A 23,532-nucleotide genomic window follows, 5' to 3' on the forward strand; every position below is an offset into this window, starting at 1 on the left:
CTAACACAAGAACGTTCTAAGAACCGCCACCCTGCACCTCCACCAAGATGTTAAGTGCTTTGTACGCACGGGGGGTTTATTTACAGGGATCTGTCCAAACAGGACTGCGGTGAAACGTACAAACATCCCTCTGCCCTTGCTCTTCTTTCTTCACCAATCTACCCGACCGTTCTTCATCTTCTGTCGACGTTCTACGAAGGCGCGTGACAATATTATTATAAATTGTGTGTTCCTTGTAATATTGTTGCTTAAATACCTGTCTTAAATCTCCTTGTTTTTTTTTATAACAAACTCTCATTGCTCTTACTTTCTTTCTATTTCTAATTCCGTGTTCCACCTTGCATTTAGCTTGTGTTTGCTTTCCTTTAATTTAGTTTGATATTTCCTTTGAATTGACTTGATCTTTCTATAGAATTCGCTTACTACATTTTCTATATCTTCAACAGAATTTAGTTCGTGATGTTGTTCAAACCATATATCTTCCTTTAATTCCTTGAGTATGTTTTGTTCTCCCTTCATAGTTAAATGAAATGTTACTGGTTGTTCTACTTTTCCTATTACTATTTGAATGTATCTATGGTCACTATTATTGGCATGTTTTAGAACTTTCCAACTTTTAATTGAACTGCTTAATGGTTGATTCACTAGGGTTAGAGCTATCCATCCTTTGGCTCTACTTGTTTTAAATGTGGGTGGTGAATTCCTTTCATTTAAAATTATAAGGTCATAACGTATTACAAATTCACAAGTTTCATTCCCTCTCTGATCATTTACTTTGCTTCCCCATATGACGTTTTTTGCGTTGAAATCTCCCATTACTAAGATCTCTTCTGTTTTGAATGGCGCTATATCTAATTCAATTTTGAGTAAAATTGGTATGATATCTTCATTTGGGGGACAGTATACACTTGCTACAATAATTTTCTTTCTCCCCTTAATTATTCGAGCTATTACTACTTTTTCTTCAACCTTAATTGGGGAAACTTGTATATTATCTTTATGTACAATAATCGCTGCCTTTGGCTTTTTACTGTTTGCTATTATTTTATGTTTTATCGGAAATGGAATTATGGAATTATATCGTGAGAATGTTCGTTGTTAAAATCTTTCAATTTGCTTTAAATGATCGTGCCAGGTTGATTTGTATTATGGTTATTGTTTCTTTGTTTCCTTTTTGCGTTAATTGCAATTGCCCTCTTTGATTTTCAGATCTTGTTCCAGAGTGTTGTCCGCCATGGAGTGTTGTCCGCCTAATTCAGCCTTGCCAAAATCCTTTGTTTTTCTTTTTCTACCTTCTTCTGGTAGCATGGGCATGAATAAGCCAACAACAGGTGATTGCAACCCTCTGCATCATATCCCGCTTGCCAGCAGGCTAAGCAAAAAGACTCACGTTCGCACTCGTTTGCAATGTTTCCTGGTTTTGAACAGTTTATGCACCTAGCTGGTGCCTTGCAGAACCTGTCTGCGTGTTCTAGACATGGGCATTTTGAACATTTGATGACAAATAAGCTCTCAAAGATGGGACACCTTTCCCATCCGACGTTTACATGTGTGCGACCTTCTAGTGCTTCGTATGCACGTTTGTTGACAGCGATTATGGCTGTTCTTCCTCTTCGTCCATCTCTAGTTGTTTTCACGTGCATATCTTCTTTTTCGCACTTGATGTTGTTTTGCTTGACGATGGTTTCCACAAGGTCTTCATCGTCGATGTCGCCTTCTATTCCCACGACCTTGATTTCCAATCGTCGTCCCTTGGGTTCTTTCACTTGCAGATCTTTCGTTGCTTCATTTTCTTTCACCATCTTAGCGATTGTCTCAAGAGACTCCTGATTTGATGAAACCACCAGTACTCCTTCCCTGCTAGTCCTCAGGGAGGTTTCTTTGATGGCCAGCTCCACAGGGTTGATGTTGCGTTTTATGTCTTCGAGAATTCTTTCCTTCCTTTTTGTCGTTGAAGTTATGATTAATGCTCTTGTCTGGCTTTGGTTTTGGTTCCCTTTTTGTTCCTTTTCCTCATTTTCCTTCACGATGTCCGCATAGGATGGCCCTCCTTGGGTTCTTGCTCTACACTCCGCCAAACTTCCCTTGAGAAATTCATTCTCATGTGTGGCCTCAAGGAAGAGAGTTTTCAGCTTGGTTACTCCCGACACGATGTAGTCAACCTGTCTTCGAGCACTCTCATCTTCTGCCGTCTTGTTAGAGATTTCGATCAGTGCTGAAAAGATCATCTTGTCAATTACTCCCAACTCATTCAGAATTGATGTCGTTTCCATCCTTGAGGGGTCAGCGTTTGCTTGAGTTCTGTTCTTTTCTTGTCGTTCCCTCCTCTCTTCTTCTGAGTCCACCACACTGGTAATTTGCGTCTGAGTCATATGTTGGCTTTTTTGGTCTTCTTTCAGCTGTCTTCCTTTTTGCCTTGCTTACAGGCTTCTTGAACATTTCTTTGTCCATTTGCCTCTGTGCCTGCTCTTGATCTGACATAGTTGGCTTCTTCCACACAGCTTGGTTACTGCTGAGTCGTTTTCCTCTTGGTATCTCTTCAGGTGAAGCCCAAACGAGTTGTTTGCAGCCCGGCTGAGCCTACACTCCTGATGTTGTTAATTAATCTTCCTCACTTCTTCGGGCATAGCCCAAACGATCTTCTTGTGCTTCACCTTCTTAAGTGCCCACTGCAGCAATTACCTTATTGTGCGCGCATCCCAAAACCCTGTGGCGTCTGCTTGGGTGACAAAGGGTTAACTTCAAATGTTCTGAAATCTTCACTTGTGTTGTGCCACACTAGCTAAATGCTTGTCCGTACCTGAATTGTAGCAACTTTTCCTGGTTGGTTTCTTCTTCCCGATTCCGAATCCAAATTAAAAAAATTTTCCGCTAATTTTGACAGATTTTCAGTGGTATCTGATAACACTAGTTCAGGTAACCTTGTGCTCCACAGCTTTTCTATCCAATATCTCGAAAACCAGCAATAATAGACAAAATCCCATTTCACTTTTGGATAGCCCTTGCTCAGCCTTTTAAAATTATATTTATACTTTTCTGTGGCTTCACTATTTACGAAGTTATTCAACTTTATGTCGCGCCGGTTATCCTGCCGAGGTACGGGCCCCTACTCCTCGGCTTCCATGTCAAGATGGTATTTTAGCTTATATGTTCTATTTTAGGCTATCGAAGGTCTGTTTTTTTGTTACTTGAGACACCCTGTCACTTTCTGATGCTTCGCTGACCTATTTTAGACATCGGGCGCTCTTATTTTTCTAGTTTCGAGTACTTTTCCACGGCGGCTTGAGATCGATTAGGGTTAGTTTGTTTACAACTTGTTCAGGGACATTTTTGGTGACAGTTTCCGAATTGCTGGGCGGATTTTCACGCAGTTTGTTTCTGAATGATCGCCAACACTTTGCGAAAGAGGAATGTGGAAGGGCATTGCCGGACTCACTCGTTTGCAGGTTGAAACTTGCAAAAACCGCCGCAGGTCCAACCTGCCGGTCGCCACCGCGCGATCTTAGTAAGCTGCGCATGCGCGAGAAGAAAGAAGGTAGGCGAGGAGGAATCGTTTGTAATCTGGCGGATGTGACGTAATGAACTGTTCATGTCTGTGTTTTGCTTGCGCTTACTCTCGGACCCAGGAGCTTTTCTTTCTCCGACTCTGAAACCGCAGATGCTTTTTTTTTTTTTTTTAACTTTGGCGCGCAGCGGCGATGGCGGGAGGTTCGTTTGCATCGCATTGTTTCAGATCGACCGGACTAAAATGGATTCTGCAAAATAGATTGGGTGGCACGCATCCCTGCAGCTTTCTCCAAACTTTCGTGAGTACTGCGAAATACAGCGCAAAGCACGTGTTGCATTCCGTACTTGCCTCGCCTACTCATTGCACCGCTGCCCCCTCGTTACAGATTGGAATTTTTTTTCTGCATCGACGCGCTATTGTTCAGCGATCTCAATTATTTTTTCGTAATCTTGCTGTGAGTCTGCAGTGACTGCAAGTGAAGTGTAGAGAAACTAGGGAGCCCTTTTTCGCGCGTTTAAAAGCAGTCCCGGCGGCTCGCACGAAAGGGCTTTCTTTTGTAGTTCATTTTCGAATACGCCTCCGTTTGGCCCCGGATAGCCCTGTCCCAGCAAGAGCAACCATTTCTGTTTCCTTTCAGTGTGTACCGAAATAATCTTGATGCACGGCGATTGTGAGATCTTGGCTTCGTCGCAGCTTCTGCTCATGGCCTCTCCCGATGGTATGAATTGTGCCTCATGAAAAGGTGAGTAGCACTTACTTGAGTGCACCCGCTTGTAAAAATATGTGCCGGCAAAAACCGGTTGCTCCACAAGGGTGCTGATATATGGAATCAACAGACTTTATTTATGAAGATAGTCCACAGCATGACTGATGTGGCCAGGGCATGAATTTCGATCAGCACCGCCACAGCCAAAGCAGTTAAAAGCGGGGGAGAATCGAAATTAATGGTGGCCCAACAGCGCTAAACATACACAGACCAAGAAAGAAACGAAACGAGACACACGAACAGCGGTGAACTTACAGCTGATTTTTTTATTAGGGAGAATCACATCATATATATGCACACGAAGAAACAGCGCACATGCGCAATGTCAACGACCTCAAGTTTTGGTAAAAAGGAAAAAAAGCATTTAAAAGCACGAGTGCATCGGCAGAACTGCTGCCCACTGTGCAGCATATTCATTTCCCGAGGAGATAATGTGACAAAAGGCGTACTCACGCACCCTTTACTTTTTCTGCTGTGAAAAGCTTTGGCTACTTCTCTAGTGCACTGGTAAGAATGAACGACCAAAACATCACTGTCATCAAAAAATGACGTGCATTCGCACGTGAATCAATGCATTGCTAGGTTAGTTTCTTTCTTTTTCAGCGAATTAGCGTGCTCCATGAGCCGCACTTTAATGCATTGCACAGTCTGGCCTATGTAGGTAAGGCCACAGGACAGAGGGATTTGATATACTATGCCAGTCTTACAAGGAACATATCTATTTTCATGATTTATGTTGCACATATTTCTTCTGCGCCCCTCGTGCATTCTTTGAACCGCGGCTCCCACTCTTTCTAGTTTGTTAGGAGAAGGAAACAGAACTTTTACCCTATGCTTGCTTCCTACTCTTTTAATTCGGTGCAACAGCGTGTGTACATATGGCATGACTACTATCTTTCTTCTTCCTTCCTCCGAACCCCTTTCCCGCCCTCACATGCTTGAAGACGATGTTAGCGCGCGGAGGACTTTGTCTGCACTCGAGACAAGAACTGGGTTCAGGAAACCAGCTTCCCTGCATTTGTCCGCCTGAGTTAAGAGACTGGACATTATTTCATGATGACAAGATTTCTTCACTGCCATGCCTAAGCATCCCGTAACAATACTACTTTTTACGAGCTTTGAATGAAAGGACCTGTAATTCAGAAGGTGCTTTTCACTCCTAGGTAAATACTGCCAACAGACATGATGGGGTTGGAAAGACAACTTTAAATCGAGAAATTGTAAGGCTGTTTCTTGGGGGACTTCATGCGTGAGCCTTAGTCCCGACCCATTACGTGCAAAAACATCAAGAACATTTGACACAAATTCAGGATTCACAGAGCTAGCTAGCACCAGAAAATCTTCCACGGAACGGAAAATGTGCGTGCAACAACTTGCTAAATCATTCTCAACTTTCATATCAACCCTGCTTAGATAAATGTCGCTGAGGATGGGAGCTACCTTGGCACCTATGCACACACCAGATTTTTGCGTATAAATTCGACCATCTCACTCAACAAACGTGTTACTCAGGTAGTAAGATAACATTTCCAAAAAGGATCCAGTTAAGGTTCCACACTCATTTTGGAACCAGCATTCATCATAGTCCTCCGTAATACATTGCTGAACATACTGGATCAGTTGAGAGTGTGAAAAAGATTATACAAATCAACCACATCTACGCTAAAACCAGCACTGTATGCCAAGCTCTCATTTTGGAGTAAGTCAGCAACTGCCTCAGAATTAGAAACGAGAAATGGATCCTTTACGCGAAGTGACGACAAATGTTTGCAAAGATAGTAGACACAACCAACTGCCATGAACTGCGGAATTCATACTTTCATTCATTATACTTTTTGTGTTGTAACAAAATCCTTCACGTCTTACCTTTCCCAGGAGTGGGCATTTATAGCTAATATTTCATAGCTAATATTGTATATATAGGATGTATTTATGTACCCGATTTTTGCAGTGTTTCTTTTTTTCCTGTATTTCTTTTTGCCCACTCCCCTCTGAAATGCCTGTACGGCCCTGAGGGTAAAGACAAATAAATAAATAAATATTGCATTGTTCTGATTTCCAGGTCCTTCCCTGTCTTTGGTGCGTGTGCTGAAACAGGGATCCTTTGGAGGCAACCTGTGCTTTCTTCTGTGCTTTTGATTCTGCCTTAGTTTCCATCGGATAGCTGTGACTGGTACGTGTGGGCAAAGGCGTTTCATATTTGCAGACCAGCATATATATGGTCCAGTGCTTGTCAAGCCAACAATTTTTTTCAGTACAAAGTATGATGCTGCTGCAGTTCCACAAAAAAAAAAAAAAAAATTGTTCTTACAATTTTTAGACAGCTTACCTTCAAGTTCGATTTTGTGGTGGTGTATATATGTTATGCTACCACTTTTTTTTTTTTTTTTTTTTTTTTTTTTTTTTTTTTTTTTTTTTTTTTTTTCTTGTCATGCTGATGCATCAAGGATAATGCTAGGCTGTTATGGCTAGCATGATCTGCTAAGGTAAAGGTGCCGGTTTCATTCTACACCAACTGATACAGGTTGTGGGCTCGACCATCCTCAATTTCTTTTTAAAAAATCATAGCAAATTGTATTGCTATGAAGAATATTATCCCAGCTTGTTTTTGGTGAAAAAGTATTTTCCTCCTGTGACCATCATCTTAAAGGAGTATAGACACCAAATTTTGGTGGCATTTTTGTAAGACATAGACATTTCTGTATACGGATCGCCATGTGGTTTTCGCCTACGACCGCTAAATAATTCTCAGTTCATTTTTCTTTTCTCACCTGTTTCGGTTTCAGCAGCTGAGAGATGGCTGTGACATCACAATCAAGTCCAAGCCATGCACGGCATAAAAAAGCCGCAGTATAATCACCAGCCCTTCACTTGTGATTCCGGTTCTTGAGGCAGGCTGGCTTCAGCGTTGTAGTGAATTTAAACATCACAGGATATCACAATTTTTTTTTCACCCATCACGTGACCTAGACTTTGGCGTCACAGCCATCACACGGCTTTTGAAACCGAAACGGGTGAGGAAAGAAATTCAATGATAAATTGTTTAGCAGTCATAGGTGGATATCACCTGGCACTTTCTGTACAGTAATACCTTGCGCATCATTACAGCTAATAAAACACGAACCCAAAAATTAGGTGTCTATAGGTCTCCACCATGTTTAAAACAAACAGCAATCGAGGTGGCGCGGCAGTCGTCTATGGCCCCAGAGCAGGCGGAAAGCACGGGAGCCACCCCACTGCTGTGGCCATGCTTGCCAAAAGCGTGTTATTGTGATATGCAGGCACTTTTTTGGCAGATAAAATACCCACGCGCTGTGTGAGTACTCCGTGAACCTCAGTAGTGAGTACAAAAGCAATACTTGGAAAAACTTCACGTACACAGCATGCATCGCCTTGTCCTGCACACCGTACCAGACCAAGAGCGGGTTCAAAGCGCACGAGCGAAGTTGTTGCTGCCTTGCAAATAGTAAACAGGAAAATGAGCAGGGTTGATTGATATCTATTTGCTATTTGCCCAGCACATCAGCCGCGGAATGCGTCGAGGATTGCAAAGCTTTGGGTGCATACAACAACTTTCAGTCGGGTAAGTGGAATGCGATTTTTCTCGCTCGTAAACAGCGCACGCAAACCAGGTAGGAAGTACTCCGCTCAAAGCATCATTGCATTCTCGGATGAATCTTCATACCGAGCACCAAATGAGCGCTGTTGGTAAGCATGGCAACAGTAGCAAGGGCATTGTGCCTTGGCACCGTACAGGTTTGCTTATCCTTGCATTATTCCTTTAAATCACCACGCTGCATGCCTATCTGTTGTGTTCGTGGGAGGTTATTGGTGTCAGCATTTATAATTTCTTCATGGGTATTCAAGCTTTTAGCTTGCATTACAAGCTGCAGCGTCCACATGCTGGTTGCGTAGTTAGGGCTACCCAGTTCAGTCCCGGCCGCCGTGACCACGTTTCTATGTAGGATAAACTCTGAATGCGACAGTGTGCCATGCAGTACGTAGTTGATGTAAAGATCCTCAAAATCTGAAACAGGGGCCCATATGTCACTCGGGACGCTCAACCCCACAACTCGCATTCAAAATTAGCTGCAGTGAATACCACTCAAACCCCTCGGTGTAATAAAATTCAGCTCCAATTGAGCAAATCAGTGGCTGTCAGCGCACACACATTTCATCACAAAATTTAAAATAATTTTAGGTGAACAAAGCTGATGTTAGCCATACAATTTAACCACGGAGGAGTGCAACGCAGATCGCTTGCGCAGCAGCTCACTATGCACATAATACGTACAATTAGAAAGTGAAAAACAAAAATTTGCTTGAGGAATTGTTTACATTATAAACAGGTCTACGCATTAATATACTGGCTGCCTCGTCAACATTTTACGTGCACTCACAAAATACCATTACGCGTCGTAAAGAAGGCCAAACTCGAGTTATTCATGACCTTTGAGCTCGTAACCGCTGTGGCGTAAAGGTGTCGGTATCCAGCCTTCGCGCCTCACTGCGATGGCCCACTGTTTACGGCGACCTTCGTCCGTAAGAAACCTGTGCAAGCTTACTAAACTTTGCGTTCTTTACCATCCAGTACATGCCACGGTGATGCAACTAGTCAGCATGGTGCTTTGTTTTTTATTTCTTCGGCTGCAGCAAACCGTCGCACAATCACAGTAGGCGAAAGCAACTGAAGCATTGTTTTTCCTACCACACGAAAGTCTGCAATTACGACAGTGCCACCACATCTTCATGACGGAGCCAGAGCGAAGGTGGTCTATACTCTTTTAAGTTTGCAAGTGATAGCAAAACCTAGTCACACAGATAAATTTGTAAAGAAATTAACTTTTTGATGCATCACTATAAAAAAAAATTTTCATATTAATAAAATGCATTGTTCTTTTGATGTGCAGGAAATAAACAAACTCTGCCTTATTTTTGTTCAAATAAAAATCATAAAATATTGTCACGGACAATAGGGCTAGACGTGCCTAAAAGACAGGGAGAAGCTGTACCAGCAGCCAGCGTTCCGCACAGAGCGCGCGAGCAGACTGTAACGTCTTTTTCTCCCAGGCACCACCTAAGAATCTCGGGAACACCAGGTGGCATTACCCCCCCCCCCCTCCTCCTAAAAAAAAACGAAAGCAGAGGCTGATCGCGAGTGATTGGCTTTATATTTGTTCAAATATAAATCGTAAAATATGGTACAAAAAGCTGAAATTTTGAAATGTTTATCAAATTTTATATTCTTATGGTACTAGGTGCTAGACTAGAGTTCCAGAGTGCCTGGGTTCAAATCTGACTGCTGGCAGCTGCGTTTCAATGGATGCAAAGCGGAGAGGCATCTGTGTGCTGTGCGATGTCAATGCATGTTAAAGATCCCCAGGTGGTCAAAATTACTCCGTAGCCCTCCACTATGAGGCCTCTCTCCTTCCGCTTTCGCTCCCATCTTCCTTCCCTTGCAGCGTGATTCAGGTGTCCACGGAAAAACTTTTCCTTTCCTGTAAGCCAATTATTACTGTTATAGTACTCAATCTATTTCTCCAACTTTTTTAGAAGACAAAAAGCCTATAAAAGAGATCAAACAACTTAAGGTGCACCTGCAAAAATATTTAAATCCGAGAAAATTACCTTATTGAGGTTTATTCCTCCGTCAGTTATGTAATGAAGTGGCCCTATTAAAATTATGAAAAATACTAGTTTGCACAGAGCCATTCATTGCCATTTAATTCTGAAAGTTTAATCAGGGTGCTTTTAAGTGAGAAAATAATTTCTCAAGTTGAGCCTTTGCAGGAAACCGCGGTGTTGCTCTGTGCCTTCTCATCGCAGCAGTCCACTTTCTGCTGGCTGCGAACTAGCAGTCCACTGCTTGAGTGCAATGGTGCTTTAGGCCTGGGCACTGTCAGCTTTAAATGTGCAAATTTTTTGCAGTTATATATATATATATATATTACATGACTCAGTACCATTCAATGGCATTTATTTTTTAGAGCTTAATCTAATTTGTGCTTTAGATTAAAAAAAAAAACATTTCCATTCAGCGATCGCTTTGAACCCTGGCGTTGCTCTGTGCTTGCTCTTCACTGCAATGGATGCCGGAGCTGACGTCAAGGAGACATGTACCAACACCTTGTGGGGGTTCTCACGGGACTCGGGCTCTGTGCTCAGAACCGAACGCCCTGCCGCTAGCTCTAACCACATCCGTGGCAGGGAAGAACGAAACACTGAGGCAGAGCCACCGTACTGGGCTGTTTATTGGGAGTGCCCAATTTTTATCCTTGGTCATAGCAGCATCCGCGCGCTCTGGTGTCGCGGCGTCGTCTCCCCTGGATGAGATGCTGTGCATCGATATGAGAGGGTAGGGGGAAGGAGGGGCCGCTCGGCACGCTATGCCAGTTCTCTCGCCCCTGCCCTCTCCGCCACTGCTTCAGGGGAAGGAGAGAGCTGAGGTATCCCCGTGAGGGAGACGAGGGCGTGTTCTTCGTGTCGTGCGGGCGCGGGGAATCTAAAATTCCAACACCCTCCTCCCTTAATCGTGACCTCCACCTGGGTCCCATTTTCCCCTTTGGAGTCGCACGGCTGGTCCTTCAGCAGGCCCATGTAATACAGGAATCAGGGCAGGGGTCGGGACTTGGGTTGTTGGACTCTGCTCCTGGTGCCGCTGCCAAAGCGAGGAAGGCCACCCCCTATGCCGAGCGGGCCCCGCATGCAGGCCGTACATCCGACTCGTTCTGCTGAAATCCCTGTCGCCGCAGTCGCGAGGAAACACAAGGGGGCGAATTATCATGGCTCGCCTACCGGTCATGGGCTGCCAGTACGCCCGTGGTACGCTGCTCGCCCACGGCTGCGCCGACTTCCCGCAGGTCGTAAATCAGCATCAGACTCTATCCCGATAGGAGCTTCATACTGTTTTTGTTGAATGCCAGTCTCTGTGCTCGACCTCAAACCGAATACGGCACCTGCATTTGATAGCCCTCCTTGCAGCTGCGGGCAAAGAACAGTCTTCTCTGCAGCTTTTTGATCTGCATCTCAAATTACTTTGCGGGGAATTCTGATCCTTGTGCCATGCTACAGCTTCATTTAAATTTTTCTTTGTGTCCATGGCCTTCAGCAGATTCCTTTATTGTCGAAGCTGGCAGTGCCCAAGCCTAAAGCAGCATTTTATTGAAGCAGTGGAGTGCTGGTTCTGTGTATATTTGCAGCCGGCAGAAAGTGTCCTGCAGTGAAGAGCATGTAAGGAATTTACGGCGTTGTAGAGGAGCACCAGAACAAGAGGACCAGCGTGGCAGGCTTCTCGAACCGAACAGCCCATGCCTTGCTTGCTCACTGAGCACGCGTCGTTCAACCTTATTTTCTTCTTTTGCTGGCTGTGAACGCCGATCTTAGCGCCTCCGCTTTACAGCGGCGCTGTGCGCTACAGGGCCCCCCACCAAACGGAGCGGCGAAATGTACGCGCCAACAGGGCAGGGATGGCCTCAGCGGCAGGCACGTCGGCAGATAAGACAGCAACATCCGAGGGGAGCTCCTAGGGAGGTGTCTCCATGTATTTGGGTTTAAGGCGATTCAGGGAGACTACCCCTTCACGACCATCCAGCAGGATAGTCGCCGACTTTGTGGTCTTGTTGAGGATGCAGTACGGGCCATCATAGGGGGGGCTAAGAGGCGCCTTTACAGTGTCTAGCCTTAGAAAAACATGTGTCGAGGACGCAAGGTCTGGGTGCTCAAAGATCTGACGGTCAGATGATCGAGGTGGGACAGGGTTTAGCTGTTGAATGCAGTCCCAAAAACGTTAAAGGTACTGCAGGGGCTGGGACCAGGAAGCCGAAGGAACTAACAAGTCTCCGAGATGACTTCGGCCACCGAACAGCTAAGGTCGCGATGAAAAACGGTTCGTAGGCTAAGAAACTCCATAAAAAGGTGACCAGCCCAGTGCTCGCGATCTAGGTGAGCAATGAGGGCAGTCTTGAGCTGACGATGGAGCCGCTCAGCCATGCCGTTGGCACAAGGATGGTATGCTGTGGTGCGGCAGTGTTTAGTGCTGAGCAGACGGGTAAGTGAGGTGAAGAGGATGCATTCAAACTGGCGGCCACGATCCGTGGTAACAGCCAGAGCTGGAAATCCATGCTGAAACGAAGGCTTTGGCAACTGTTTCCGCAGTAATGTCCAGAATGGGCACTGCTTCGAGCCAATGAGTGAAGCGGTCAATCATCATCAGAATGTGCCGGCAGCCATTAGGTGGAGGTGGTGGTCCAACCAAATCAAGGTGAACGTGGTCAAAGTAATAACCAGGTGGCAGGAAAGGACAAGGAAGAAGACAACAGCGCAGGTGTTGTCTTCTTCCTTGTCCTTCGTCTCTGCGCTGTTATTCCTTAAAAATATGTACCAACTAGCTCAACTTTCCGTGTTATTGTACCTTTCTTCTGTGACTTAAACCTAAAAAAACGCTAAGTTGGTTTAATTTGCTGCATTCAAAAGTGCAAGTCGTGCACCGCGATAACCTTTGCACATGCGCAGTTCAGCTGCCCCTCCACGCGCAGAGAGAAAAGAGCATGTGCAGTTTAATTAAAAGGCGTTGGAGCCTAAATGTTTTATTAATTTGTGAAGCCTCTTCGTAGACAATACGACATGTCAGCAATATTTCTTTTTACACGAGCAGTATCTAGAGTGGCAGGGAGTACTCAGGAGGAGAGATGAAATGCTGGTGTCACCGTTGGCGACCGATTTCTCAAGTGAAATGTACATGTCAGTATTGATTTTGTGAGTGCAGATCCCAAAAGTTTTGCTGCACGGCCATTAATTTCAGAGTGGTGGCAAATTGGCCATTTTAATGAGTTTGGTTCAACTGATGGGAAGATTTTTTTAAATCCAGTTTTTTCTGTGATAAAGGAGCCCTTTGTTGCCATACGGTTTTTCTTTGTCCATAGCTCATCATCATTATCATCATTAGCTGGACTATACCCACTGCAGAACGAAGGCTTCTCTCATAATCCTTCAGTTAGCCCGGTCTTATGCTAGCTGCACCCACTTGACCCCTGAAAACTTACTAACCTCGTCCACCCACCTGACTTTCTGCCGCCCCCTGCCACGCTTTCCTTCACTTGGAATTCAATTTGTTACTCTTAGCGAATCGGTTATCCTCTCTTTGCAATATATGTCCTGCTTGTGGCCATTTGTTCTTGATTTCAACTAGAATGTCATTATTTAGAGTTGATTTCTTGGACCCACTCTGCATGCTTCCTATCTTTAGACTACACTTACCATTTTCCATTCCGTAGCTCTATGCATCTTCTTCAACTTAAGTATAACCCCTTTAATTAGCGTTCACATTTGAGCCCCATAGATGAGTACTCGTAAGATGCAACTGTTTACTTTTCTCCTGAGTTATACCGGTAAGCTGCTAGTCATGACCTGCAAGAACTTGCCAAATGCGCTCCATCCTAGACTTGTTCTACAGGTTTTCCTTCTAAATTTAATCCTAGTGCCAGCGGAAATAATCTGAGCGCCAACTGATACAATCTGCGCACCGTGTAATTTAATTTGAGTGCCAAGCATTTAATAAAAGCGGCAGTGTATTTAATCCGAACGCCAACTCGAATAATGACAGTGCCAAACAATTTAATCAGAGTGCCAATGCAATTAATTTAATTGCATATAGCGGATTTAATTCATATGTGGAAAATGAATGCGGTAGAGGGCCCTAAAGCACAAAGCATGAATTCCAGAATAAATCGAAATTGAGATCACTTCGCAGACCACGCGACGCTTAGGCGTCACATCTGCATGCACTATTTCGCTTTGTTCTTGTATCTTGCAAAAAACCAAGAACCACACGCAGCTGAAAAACTGCAGTTTATGACACGCCTCTCGCAGCTTTTAGTTTAGACGTATGACTAGTGAATAAATATGACTGTCATCTTCTAATCGGCTGGTTAAGCACTGCTTATTATGGGTTGTCATATGCACTGAATCTGCATGCCGATGGCATTTCGGCCTTCACACAACAGCCTGCTGTTTTTACGAAATGGCAACCGGTGCAGAAATGTAGTTGTGTTTCTAATAATGATTCAATGCCACTAACAGAAAAGAAGGATTAGTGTAAAGCAGAGTTGGTTCAGGCGAGAAGATATGGAGCCAGAGAAACATATCTCATTTTACCGCTTTCTCAATTTTACACGACCACAGAAAGAGAGAGCGCGCGCCGTTGCATTCAGTCTGGCTGTGACATGGCAAAGTGGCTGAAACTATGTACAGCAGAGCTTACAACCCAAACAGCAGTGCTTAATTTGCCTGGGCGGCAATCGTAGCGGCGTAGCTGGATAATAAACTACAGGCTTGTAAAAGCACAGAAGCGGCCGTCTTTAAAATGCAATTTTATTTTCTGGGAGACATTAGGTTTAAAACACTTGCATCAAGGCAATATTTGTCATAATACTGATGAAGGCTATCCTATAAGTTGACGCTTCGCCGATTCGGCGCATTGTCTGAAAGATGATCCCAATTTCGATTTATTTCTGGAATTCATGTTTCGTGCTTTGGAGCCCTCTATTGCATTCATTTTCCACATATGAATTAAGTTGGTTGGCACACGGATTAAATTTGCCGGCGCTTGTATTGCTTTGGCACTCAGATTAAATTAGTTGGAGCTGGCATTATTTGAGCTCGCACTCAAAATAGATTTGCTGGCGCTTTAATAAATGCTTGGCACTCAAATTAAATTACATGGCACGCAGATTGTATCGGTCAGCACTCAAATTATTTGCACTAGGATTAAATTCGGGGGAAAACCTGTAGTTATCGCCCTTTCATGGTCCGGATCTGCAGTTGTTACCTGTCCTAAGCAGACACATTCGCCAACATCATCTAGTGCTCTGTTACCTGCAGGGTGGAAGTACTGCTCCATTCACTCTTCTGCTCCAAGCTGCTTCATTCTGCTCCATCCTGCCCCAAAACGCAATATTGTTCCAAAACCCCAAAACTTGATGTTTTGCCATGATGTTTTAATGCCTTGTTATTTTGCCATAAAATTTAACGAAACATGATTTTTGCTTAACATTAATTGTATTGGGCCATTAATTGCGCCAGGTACAAGAAATGCGGTTCGGTGCAATTTGATTAGGTGACTGTGAGAAGTGCAGCAGGGCAGTGGCATGTTGTGCTATAAACCTTTTCACGAGCCTCGGCGAAACTGGTTTGACTGGGCTGTGAGGCGGGTTTGGAAGAGATAATTCTCAACTTTTCCTGTGCGAGCAGCACAGCCCAGTATTCAATATGGCAGCTCCCACGACCACTTTTCGAAAAGGTCTATAGACCAGAGCAAGGAGGGTAAATTGAACACTGCCATTTTGAGAGCATTCTAGCACCATCTATAGGTGCCGCGGCGAAACTATGGCTCTGGATTGTCAAACGAGGCAGCCGTGGGTGTCTAGCTCTTGTGCTTCTATGTTTCTTTGAAGTTTTCAGAACTGGCTGCTGATAAAATTGTCAAAAGTTAATTTCCGCCTCACAGCAATGCTATTCTTTACATCTTGCGAGAGCAGAGGCAAGTACAGTGTCCACAAGTGAAGCGTGTGGTTCCTATAAGCGCATGGTACCGTTGCATGCAGGCTTGCTATGGCTGCGACTTTTCTTATTTGATTTGCACCCCCAAGTAATGTCCCATGTAGAAGCTAAACCTTTGCAGTCCGCAGTATGTTTTACCTTTGCGTGGTGACTGCAAAAAAATCTGCCGCAGCCCACACCTCACAAAACAGACCGCATGCCGCTACTGCGAGTGAATACTTCTCATTGGCGATAATTGCCCGGTGTCTCTCTTCTTCTTCTTCTTCTTCTTTTTTTTCTTTTTTTCCTTTCCAACAGGTTTGAAGAAGAAATCGGCAGCACATCATCCAAGCAGGAGATATCAAGAAATATTATTTTTGTGACTGGTTGGCGTTGCTTATCTTGGCTGTTAAAAAACAAAAAAGGCACTTCCTTGCTGAAATGACAACGGAGACATCAGGGAATCAGAGCAAATGAGATATGTTTACTCACACTTGCGGCATGCCACCTGTTTGTGCGGTGCGGACTGCAACAAATTTCTGCAGATACCACGCGAGGGTAAGATATATTGTGTACTGCAAGGGTCTTGGTAATATGTGGCATATCATTGGGCGTGCAAATCAAAGTGGAAAAGTCACAACCGTAGTATTTTTCGCATAGAAAGTACTATGCACTTAACCGAACCACTCGCTCCACTTGTGGACGCTGTGTTTGCCTCTGCCATTGCGAGATGTGCAGAACAGCCTTGCCATGAGGCGGAAATGCACTTTTGACGATTTTGTGGGCAGCAAGTTGTGAAAACTTCAAAGAGACTTAAAAGCGTAAGCACTATGAATACTCATGGCCACCTTGTTTGGTAGTGCAGAGCCGTCATTTCGCTGCAGCACCTCTAGATAGCCTTACAGCGCCCTCAATATGGTGGCGATCAATTTACCCTCCGTATTCTGGTCTATAGGGGCCGTCATAGTCTAAACGAAGGCAGCACACTGGTGGTGGAGGTACAATGCACCTTGGCTGGGCCTAGCTAACATATATAAATTTTTAATAAACTAGAAAAGCGAGCATAAGAAATCTTTTGATCTCAAGTTATTCTAAAACGAGTCACAAATGACTTGGAGGAATTAATTGCAAGAAAAATGTTTTGTGCACATGACGGCAACTTCTCCCAGCCTTTTGAATCGCCGGTGGTGAGAGAAGTGAGGGCAAGGAGCGAAGCAATCGCCACAGGCAACCATGAGCTGTTGAGGAAACTTTTCTGGTTACAAAGAACTACACGAGTTGTTCCAACAGTTCTGCTGTGAAAACGAGTGTGTACTTCACTATAGAATCGTTGTTAACAACAAACCTGTCAAGTCTACATCAGACAAAAGCATACTTGAAGCATTAGGGGGGTGATGCCATGACGGTGTCAATTGCAAGAAATGCTTTCAAGAGTGTTGGGCATAGAAAGCCTGTTGCCGACGTGTAGCCCCAGTATTACTTAAAAGAAAACATGAGTCACTAGGAGACAACCATGAAGTAAAGAAGCTTAAGGAAGAAAAGGCTACCCTTTAGTGCCATCTATCCTTTCTGAAAGTACTACTGAGCAGTGCCCAGGAATTTATCAGCACAGCTGCGGGATCAAAAAGGATATGAAGAAGATAGCGAGTGGCGATGTGCAGCTCGTTTATTTCAATTCCAAGGTAGTGGTGGTGCTTGAGCGTGGACATGTCTCAAGCTGTCAAGTCAGAATAGGCAAAAGCTTTTAGTCAGCTGTTACTTTAAACATCTTTACATGTTGAGATATGCGTGCATAGGTAGTACAGCATTGAATATTGAATAAAAAGTAATCAAATTGGATTTTTTTGTATATCAGGAAAAAAATTGCAATTATTAAAAGTGCTTGACCCTAGAAACATGTTCTAAAGCATAATTTGAGTGCTCCAAAGTGGTATTACCACTGCTCCCTGAGCTGTTCCAAAATGCTCGAGCCTGCTTCCACCCCTGTACCTATTAAGGCGAAAGCCTTCAATGGCTCATACTGTTGCTGTTTGTTCGTTCGGTCACACATAGCTGCCAATCCAATAACGTCATCACCAAAACCGAAAGTAACGTCATCAGGAAAATGAACTTCAGTAGAGTAAGTTGTTGGGCTAGTTGGTATTATAGATTTAAGGACATAGTTTTCAGCGCAAAGGCATAGTCCCTATAGTCTTTCTTCTTCTTCTTCTTTCCTTTAGCTGCGTGCCTTTGCGCTGAAAACTTTGTCCTTAAATCTAGAAAAATTAAAATCCGATCTCCACCGGGAATCAAACCTCCATCCCTCGGATCCCCTGCCGAGCGCTTTAACCTACTGCGCCATGCCCGGAATCGTGAAATACATCATAATTCTTCTTGTCTACAGTGAGGATGATAGTAGCGATAACAATAATGCTGCAATTAGCGATAATGACAATGATGGAATTAGCAATGACAATGCAATTAGTTGGTAATGATAATGAGAGCAAATGTGATTCACCTTGTGCACCAACAACACTCATGCTGTCGCATTTCTGCAGTGTAGATTCTACAGTGCCCTCGGAATTTTTGTAAACTGCTGTTCTTATCCGAGGCTATTGACCATTACCTTAGGGTTTCACATATTAATTTTTAGGCCTATGTTTTTGCTTTGCTTGCCTAGGCCATTAAGCATTCTTTGTAATTTGTCCGCTGAGTTAATTAATAAGGCAATGTATTAAATCAGCCCTTATCCATAATTGTTCCCACTCCAGGTCTCTGAATACTTCCTCTAAGCAAGTGGCAAATAGTACTGGGGAGATCATGTCTGCTTGCCTAGTGCCTTTCCTTATGGGAATTTTATTACTTTCTTTATGGAGGACTATGGTTGCAATGCAGCCACTATTGATATCTTCCAATACTTTCACATACGGCTCATATACACCCTTAGGCAATGACTGCTGACGTTACGACTGAGTCAAATGCTTATTCTAATCAACGAATGCTATTTATAGAGGCTGGTTATATCCCGAACATCCTTCTATCACCTCGTTGATAGCACGAATGTGATCGATGGTAGAGTACTCTCTCCGAAAACCTGCCTGATCATTTGGTTGATTAAAGTTTAAGGTTGCCCTGATTCTATATTTGATCCCGGATATATCAAATGCACATATATCATATTCCTATATCGAACTCTCAAAATATCCCCCTGAAAATCCTACATTAAAGTTTAGCAGCGTTGTTCATGTCCATCGAATTGCGCGTCGTGCCCTGCAAAGGATTGTTTTAACAGCTCACCAGCGATCATTTTTCATGCATGGAGCCGGGTTGTACAGTCTTGGCAGCTGCTGCCTGCCAAGATTTCCGGCGCCTGCGAAGCGGCATTTGGAAGTGTGCCCAATGTACTCTCCTTTTCGGCATTAGGTGGGAGGTGACATTCAATGCGTGTGTACGCCTTGCGGGTCATCGCCGCGTCCTTGGTGAGCAGTGTGTTGCCAGCAGGCAACGCACCGCTGCCATACATGTACCATATTCATGCTTCTGGGTTATAGAGAGCCTCATCTGTTGGTATGCCTTATATATGAAATTGCCTATGTATCTAACTATTTCGGGATCCCCTTCGAGTTCAATATATATAACTATAGTAGCAGGTAGTATGTTGATTGGTCTGTAATTTTTCAAGTCCTTAGCATCCCCTTTCTTAAAGATTAAAATAATGTCAGCATTCTTCCAAAACTCCGGTGCCAATGTCCAGACATTGCATATGCAGGGTGGCCATTTTTCAAGCACAATATCCCCACCGTCCTTCAACAAATCTGCAGTTACCTGAGCCTCCCCAGCTGCTTTCCTCCTTTTCATAGCTTCTAAAGCTTTCTTAACCTCTTCCTTTGTCACTGACGGAACGTCTGATTGCTCTTCACTATTGCTAATCTCATTATCAGCCTGGTTAAGTGTAGAACTCCTCGGCTACCTTGGCATGCATACATCGGATTTTCACCTACTTAATTTCCCCTTCACCTCTTTCAGGCTAGCACTGTTTTGTTTAGAGCATGCTCGATTCTCTCCGTAATATACTTCCTTGCGTCGAACAAGTTACGTTCACTGAGTACCTTTAACATCTCTGCCAGTTCTATCCTGACCACTGTAATGGAGGTTTTCGCGCCTTGCCATTTCATAATAAGATATTTCGTCTGCTTAGGTAGTTTACTGGTAGCCTGTCTAATTATCCTATTGCCTACCTCTGCCATGCACTCATTATCAATGGCTCTGAAATTATCGCTCATTGCTTCTAGACTAAGATCGCCTTCGTCGCTTAAAACTGAATTATCTATTCTGTTCAGAGATCTTGAATTCGTACACCTTCCCTCGTGTGGCAAACCTTATCCGTTCCCTCCCAAGTGTAGCGTGCTGCTGCGCTAGTTGATGATTCATGGAGTCGAGAATTTAGCGCAAAAATAAAGAACGGACGAAGAAGAACATATAAAATGATTGACTAGCGCTAGTCAATCGCCTTATGTGTCCTTCTTCGTCCATTGTTCTTTACTTTTGCGCTACATTCTTGACTTCGTTTAGCAAGGGGCAGCAGAAAATGAAGCGTGCGAATGAGATGAAGTATTCAAGGATTAAGTCGCCACAGCTGGCTAAACATTAAGATAGGCATGTAGGGAATTGGTGTCGATATTGGGACCTTGCCATTTTCAATGGGTTCAATGACCAAGACACATAGGATTGCCTTCCCTCTTACAAGCGGTTAAGCGTCCACAACCAGGGAGGCGACGCTGGGAAGCTGAACAACATGGTGTCTTACGTGACAGGCGTTGCCAGTTTGTAGAGCAGAAACCACAAAGCAAACTTCATCACCTAGTCTGCTTTTAAACGCGCCTTTTCTTAGATCTTTGGCCGCCCTTGCATACAAAAGCTGTGTTCCAAACAGTACTTGTGAGCCTAAACCCAGCTGCAAGGATCCTTCACCAGTTATACTGAAGACATTGTGAACCTGTGCGCACATCTAGAAGTCTCCAGCCAGAGATGGATCGGATAGAGCGCATTCTCAAAAACATCGAGGCTGACGCAGTCCAGATGTTGTTGTTCGAAACCCTATCACTGTTGCCAATATATTCATGCTTTGCCAGGAGCAAAGCAGCGCATTCTGGTTCAGCCACCTTCTGTGCACTTTGAATCACTTTCCAGCTTGGTTCCGTCCTGGACCAGTTTAAACCAGGGGAGGTGACATAACAGCTACTCCTAATTAAGGACATTTGGGGATCTCCATCTAGCCTGGCCATGACCCTTCAGGCTGATTTGCGAGCAAGTGTCTGAAGTGCTGCCATTCATTCATCTGCAGGTTCCTGCTGCGGTTACGCTCATGTATGGCAACGTCAGATCTGGTCAGACATGTTTATCCCGTTCCGCCTTCCACTGTAACCTACCGCCTTCATTCCTGCGTAGCCGTCCCCTTTTTGTGTGGACTCCTGGCGCACATATGACAACCTTCTTATTTGTTATGCGTGCAGAGTTTCTGGTCACATTGTGCGTCATTGTCACCACCTGCAGATGTGCCTGACTTTATGCGCCTCCTGAGCCCCGGCCACGTCTGTCCTGCAGACAACTTTGACACCTCCACTCACCACCTGCCTACTCGCCTCCATCCTCATAATGCCACTCGGTTTCTTTGCTGCATCTTTGCTCCAGGAAAACTAGTTACTGCCTGAGGCAAGAACTGCGATTATGTCGACAAATGTAGGGCCCACGTATTGTTCCTACAAATGTATTTGAAGCGGTGGAGGGCCGTTCCTTGTTGATACTGGTGCTACTGTATCTGTGATGTGTAGGAAACTCCACAAGCTAATAAAAGTGAGGACATCATTATCTGATCTTTCGCTTCTCACACCATAATGCTCAGTGTCTTTCTCCTTTGACCGCTTGCACGGCCAGGGTCGCCATTCACAGCTCGTTATGTACCATAAAATTTGTTCTCTCGTTGTGCTCCTGTGACACCATTTCAGGTTTTGACTTTTTCTCTGACCATGGCACCATCATCATCATCATCTGCGTTAATGGCTTATTAGAACTTCTCCCATGCAGTTTGATGATTTGTCTCCCACTTTGAGCAAACTGGCTGTGGCTGCCAAGATTGAGCTTCCTGCATGCTCCTCCTTACAAGAGAATTAAAGGAGACTTTTATCCTGCAGTGGGTGTAGCCAGGCTGGTTAGGATGATGATGAGGAACCTGTTCGGCTATGCTCTTGCCATTTTTTTTTTTTCTTTGCTGTTGCACACTATTGCATCCTCTTCACCTAAAAAAAAAAGTGCAAGACACCCCTACATAAAAACGTACACAATATCCATGGAAACCTACTTGTTGTGAGATGCTAGTCATTGTTGCATGGCTAGTGTTTTGTACTTTCCAATGTGCAGAAAGTGCCGAGCATTATTTTCATCAAGTCACACTAGCTTCATTTTTTATATTTATCGATTTAATTATACATACTATCGATCCAACCTGGACGAAGATAGGAGTGGACACAATGTCAAACTTGGAATAGCGCAGCCATTTCGTATCTAAAAAAGAAAAATAACTTTACCAAAAAAAATAAAAGTGGACACTGCTCAGTTCTATGGCGCAGCTAGGAAGTGTTGTATGGTGCTTCATTTCTTTCTTTTCTGACATGATGGGAAGTTTTACTGAAGAGCTAAGATTTTGTTGGGGAAGCAGTTTCAGATAACAGAAATAAGCAGTTGGTCATATATGTGCTTGGTAGAAGAACATAGCTGCTATTCTGCGAGCATGAAACTGTGCGCTTGTGCGAGTTCCTAACATATTTTTGTTGCCCCAGTTTTAGTGAAATAGGGGTTTGTTTCTAACTAGACACGCAAGTATTTATACATTTCTTGACAGATGAACATAACGCATGCCTGCAAGACCTGAAAGGCACTGTGTTTTGTTGTGCCCGAGTGCATATTTAACAAATATGGTAAATGCAGCACATGCCCTCTCATTTTGGAGATGTAAATTCAGGGGCTAACCGGATGGGTAGTAAGGACCTTGTAATACTTGTAAATTGGTGAGTACACTGAATTCTCATTTGAGGTGGAAAAAGATTGCTAGATCAAAGCAGTGCATCTTACTGTTGCATTTCATATTGCTTCCCCACAGTGGCGGCAAGTTTTAGATGCATAGCCGCGGATGTCCTGCTGATGACAGGAAAGTTGCTTGCATTACAGACCATATTTTGCGAACATATTTTATAAGCATTGTGTTCATCCAGAAGAAAAGGAGGATTGTAGTATAAGATTATTTCAATTTGAGAGTTTCTATAGGCTCTCCAAGAGCGTTATGTGCCTTTATTTGGACAAATGCTGCATCATTTGTCATTCCTTGTTCATATCTATACAGGTGCATGACCTGCAGGATTTTCATCCTCCTAGTGTGTGGGCGCTCATGCATGAAGGAAAAACTGAGTGCGAGACAAAACAAACTATCGCTTGTTCGCATGCTTGGGTCGCTTTGTTTAGTGCATTTATAAAATATCTGTATAGCATGAGTCACTGTAAAAAGTAAAAAAAAAATCGTCAAGGGTGAGTTTTGCTCTAGTTGATGCCTGTAGTTAGGCTGCTTGCTGTCAGTTGAACACATCAACAAAACTGCCTGGATCAAATCTGCCGCTTGTTTTCCAACATGTCAATCCAGTTGGATTCGTAATGTAACTGTTCAGGGTATTCTTCCTTTTGGGCTCTGCGAAGT

At 43.9% G+C, this 23,532-nt stretch overlaps 1 protein-coding gene and 1 long non-coding RNA gene across 3 annotated transcripts in view; one reads left to right on the plus strand and one right to left on the minus strand.

Moving 5' to 3' along the window:
* Window positions 1-3,545, minus strand: part of LOC146210243 (uncharacterized) — a 31,436-nt gene extending 27,891 nt beyond the window's left edge. For both annotated transcript variants that reach the window (XM_084608533.1, XM_084608539.1), the window contains exon 1: window positions 3,437-3,545. The gene's annotated coding sequence lies outside the window, so the exon portion shown is untranslated. The remainder of the gene's footprint in view (window positions 1-3,436) is intronic.
* A 156-nt stretch (window positions 3,546-3,701) lies between these two features.
* On the plus strand, window positions 3,702-21,673 carry LOC146210244 (uncharacterized). The gene is made up of 4 exons (XR_014708416.1): window positions 3,702-3,806; window positions 4,146-4,250; window positions 6,337-6,447; window positions 21,342-21,673. It is a non-coding gene; the product is annotated as an uncharacterized LOC146210244 (long non-coding RNA).
* The last annotated feature ends 1,859 nt before the right edge of the window (window positions 21,674-23,532 follow it).

Source organism: Amblyomma maculatum, chromosome 1, assembly GCF_055883805.1.
Source record: "Amblyomma maculatum isolate TAMU_Amacu chromosome 1, ASM5588380v1, whole genome shotgun sequence".
NCBI classification, from domain to species: Eukaryota; Metazoa; Arthropoda; class Arachnida; order Ixodida; family Ixodidae; genus Amblyomma; species Amblyomma maculatum.